Source organism: Ctenocephalides felis, unplaced genomic scaffold, assembly GCF_003426905.1.
Source record: "Ctenocephalides felis isolate EL2017-DRISC unplaced genomic scaffold, ASM342690v1 CF-g0.4_SCAFFOLD_00845, whole genome shotgun sequence".
In the NCBI taxonomy this organism is placed as follows: domain Eukaryota; kingdom Metazoa; phylum Arthropoda; class Insecta; order Siphonaptera; family Pulicidae; genus Ctenocephalides; species Ctenocephalides felis.
In genome coordinates, this window is record NW_020536999.1 from 75561919 (window position 1) to 75566943 (window position 5025).

The window sequence follows — 5025 nt, forward strand, 5'->3', positions numbered from 1 at the left end:
GTCCACTGAGGTGGACAACCGTTCCCAAAGTGTTAATTATGCAGTTGAAAAGCTTGTTTATTTTGTAGATTTCTTTGTTATTAGCTCGTGGTTCCAGATCAACGAAGAATAAGTTGCGCGGTTTGTTTGTAATTCTATTACGCGGGTTCAATATCTATCTAACCTTGTGTCCGAGTTTAGCGAGTGCTGTAGAAATTTCTTCGGTAGTGGTTGGATGATGCAGGGATCTTATTACCACTCGAAACGCCCTATCCTCTTTCAACTGATACGTGTGGTGTTCAGCTTTAGCTTCTGTGAGTAATTTGGCCATTATTCTAAAGGTGTCCGAATCCTGACATTGGATTTTCACGGTCTCTTTAGGCAGGCACTTAGTATAGTACTGATCTGTTGAATAACTGAGTTTATTTCTTGTGGTGTTGTCCACACGAAATTTAAAGTTGTTGACGTCATAGACAAAAATATGTGGTGATTTTGAGGACCGTGGTTGAGATGTAGAAGAGGTGGGATTGTTTGTTAGCGTTTCAAACCTGTTGTGTGTGTTGATGGCAGTATAGGTGTGTTTAAGGGTACCGTTAATTCTTCGTTTTTTTTTTGTATATGAAGGTGTTTGACATGAAGGTTTATCTTGTTCCATTGATTGATTATCAGGAGTATTACTAGTTTCCGTGATGTCTGTGTTGTTTAAAACAACCAGCGCTTGCCCCACTATTGCTGAGGTACATGATTCATTGTGTTCCCCCATAATGGGGAACAAGTTTTGTTAAAATACGCACTAATTTTAATTAATATTTCACTTTGTTCACTTAAACTGCCACAATAAAAACGAAAAGAATTGCAAATATTTACGTCCGATCTACACGAGTTATATACTAGTTGTATACACTTCGAGAGCTGAATGAATACTTAACTTGAACACTTGACAATATTTACCGGGAGGTCTTACCTGTTCGGTAGCTGACGAGCTAATCGACATACATTTATGATATTAATTTATTTTTGAATTTTTTTGTAACCATAATGGTTTTTTTTTCATTAGTAAAATATATAGTAAAATGATCTATTGGATGTCTTATATTGCTTCGTATTTGTAGTCGGGGTGTTTGTTGAGACTCATCATCACTGCTGCTTAATTAACAAAATTTACCAGTCATTTTACCATATTTAAAAGCGATCAGTCCTTTCTAATATTTAAAAAAAGGCTATATAGCAAAGAAAAAGCCTAAATACTACTAAAATAACTTAAAATTATTTTCAAAATACAACACTGTTTATCACTGCTATATGTAATTTATTCAACCTTTTTATGCAAACTGAGGGACCGATTCTGACGCAATGTTATGATAAGGTCATGTTATGAAGAATTTTCCATAGTAATATAGACAAAAGTTATGCGGTTGGTGTTCAGTCAGGCGAATTTCTCAGGTTTTCTCATACAAAACATAACCTAAAAGCCGCACAAATGTCAAAAAAACGATGTTAGATAAGTGTGTGTTTCTGATTCCTCTTAGGTAACATACGAGTGACGTTGCAGTTTATGCTTAAAACGCCGGAATGAACAGCAAATACATGATATTTTGACAGCATTCAGTATGATTCATTCGCATAATGTATGGAGGTCGGAGCGTAACATAGCTATGCCGTAACATTTCTCTGTTATGCGCAGAATCGGTCCATGAGTCATTGTTTATAAAATAGCCTGTGCCTCACAGAGTATGTTTGTCCACTCAGGTGGACAGCCGTCCCCAAAGAGTTAATATTTCTGTTATTTTGATATAGCATTTTGCCAAATTTGGATATAACTGTTAGGTATACTATAATATATCTGTTTCTTTTTCAATTAGTAAAAATATATTTTTTGGACTGTAAACTTTTTTTTCAAAAATCATAAATTGTTTTTTTTCGAAGTTTCCATAAATATTGACATTTGTCATTTCAGTGTTTGGTTTTTTTTTAGTAAATTTCTGTCAAAATTTATGGATATATATATTAGGGTGGTTTAAATATATATATATATATATTAGGGTGGTCCTTAACAAGGACATTTTTGAATTTCTTTGGTCCCAGGGGCGTAATTGCTTCCTTTTTATAAACATTTAGATAATGCGCACAATAAAAATTACTTGCATATATTTGTTACTAAATTTACTAATTTCGGTAAATTCGTGCGCCATCTGTGATCATTGATCGTGAACTCAAATCTTATGATACATAAGAATATTTATAAACCACATAACATGCACATAACCTCTTATTAAATACATGTGAGCTGTTCTATAAATCTATTCATCATGGCATCAAGAATAATTTTGCAGCAAAATATTTATTTAATTGGTGATGTTGATACTTAAATTGTCAGTAATAAATTACCATCAAAGTTACAAGCGCTAATACTTTTTTTAAAGTTTTAATTATTCTATAACTATTAGTATTGTCAAGTATAATTATTAAGTAAATACTTATTTTATAAAATACATCAAATTTTTGTCGTAAAATTTTTATTTATATAATATTGATTTATAAAATATGATGATGATGCTGCATATCATTTGGATAATTAGCTTTCATCATTTCTTTCATTCATATTTAAAATGATTGCATTTTTTCTAGTATCGGTATAATATTGTTTATATTCTTGTAAGAATTGTATGATAAATTGTTGCTGCTCTGGTTTCTTACTCAGTATGTTGTGATATTCCTCAATTAACTTCACAACTTTGAGCGAGCAGCTCAGCAATATCATTAACCACTTTCAAATTTCTTACCAATAGCAAGCCCCTCTGGTAATTTTCATTCTGATACCACTCAGACGGATTTAAATTTAAAAAGTCTGTATTTATTTCAAATCTCTTGAAAAACTGAAGTGATCTTGCTGATACAAATGAAGCAATGTTCCAGTTATATACTGATCTGATATTTCGAATCTCGAAGCGTTTAACTCTTTCTGAGGTTTTATCAAAACCTTTCAACATAATCACCATTTGCTTCTTAATGTTTAATGATATATTTTCATCAAAAAATGCCATTGCTACACTTTCAGCATTTAAATACCATAAATGCTGGCTAAAAGTCTTTAATGCCACCTCAGATATTTTAGCGTCAAATTTTATAAGTTCTTCTAAAAATAATAAATCATTATTTGGAGCTTGAGCTGCTAGAGTGCAAGTAAACTACGCTTTTATGTATACTGTAGCAATAAAAATACATATTTCAGAAATTGACTTGATTAATTTAGTTGTCATTGTAAATTGTTCACGAAATAGAATTTTTTTTATAGTATATATGGCCTTTGACATCCATCTAGCATGATAGAATGCGCCCGGTTTTCTAAATTTTACTTTACTGGAAGGAACTTTACCAATAAATCTCTGAACAAGCTCCAAAAGTTCCCTATAGTCTTCTTTTGGCTGTTCAGAATCTAGTTGCTTTTGGATAAATAGATTTATGTCTTCGATGTGATTTTGTATTTTGTTTTGCATATACAAGTCTTCAAAGCTAGTAGAATATTGACTTTTATCAATTTCTGTCCAGTGCTCTCGGATTCTTTTAAACAAAGGTACATCTGGTCCTGAAGTTGCAGGTATTTTAAGTTCAAAAACAGCTCTTAAAATAAGTTCAAATATGTGATGCCTACAAGGCAAATACAGTAGTTGTTTTTCAAGCAACTGTTCAAGCAAAACTGCAACTCCTTTGTTGGATCCTAGATTTGCAGCAGTAGTATCACAGCAAAGAGCTTTGATATTGTCTGAAATATCCCAATCATTAATAGCGTCAAACATTGCATTAGCTTGGGACTGTCCTGTACCATCATCTAATACTGGGATCGCTAATATTTTTTCTATTTGTCCAACTCAATACAACTGGGAGTCTTTCTTTCTTTCATCCCAGTGTAGAACACTAGCATTCAAGTCCTCAATTTTAAACAGTTCTTTGATTTGTTCGACTTTTTTTCACGTATTTTTTCTCTAATTCGGTGTATAGATGTTTTATTTACTATTAACGGATTTACATCAATATTTAATGATGAACATAAAGCCATAATCAAACGTACAGCATTCCGGTCGCTTATTTTACAATAATCCAAAATTGCAGCTAATTTATCATCTATGATATTTATTGTTCCACGAGATTGCATCGGTTCTTGGTGCTGAGGAACTACCAGTTCATCAGAAAAATTTGATATAGATGATTTTGTTTTCTGACTCAACGGAATTGCACCTTCCACTTCACTGCTTGACGTGAATTCCACAAAGTCATCTATTCAATTACATGAAATGTATAAAAATAAAAATGTATGATTAAAATTAAGGTACAACATTTTATAAATTATTTTAAAATGAACTTTACCGTATTGAGCTCTATTCAATTAACGTGAAATGTATAAAAATAAAAATTTATGATTAAAATTAAGGTACAACAATTTATAAATTATTTTAAAATCAACTTTACCGTATTGAGCTTTTTCTCTCTCCGATTTTTCCCGCCGTAGCTGTAGTAGTTCATCCTTCACTTTTTGTACTTGTTCATTATCATCAGACTCAATATTAGCTATGAAATCAATTATACCATCTTTTCGTTGCTCATTTAAAAAATGCATTGTAGGTTCGTTGACCATTTTTTCCACATTCGCATGAGCAATGTCGAACAAATTCAAAAATGATAATTTAAATTCGTCCTCCTTAGTTTTATTTGTGTCTCTGTTTACAATTTTTTTGATAATCTTATATTGTTCATGTAATTTCAACAAATACTGTATACAATGATCTTTTCTTCTAGTAGGTATCTGAGCCTTTTGCCAAAATATTTTTACTTCATCTATACAAAGTTCAGCACTTTCATGTAAAATAAATTTAAGAATACGTATGTAATAAAAAAACACTTTCAGCACTTGTAACTTTGATGGTAATTTATTACTGACAATTTGAGTATCAACATCAAACATCAAACATTACATAAATATTTTGCTGCAAAATTATTCTTGATGCCATGATGAATAGATTTATAGAACAGCTCACGTGTATTTATTAA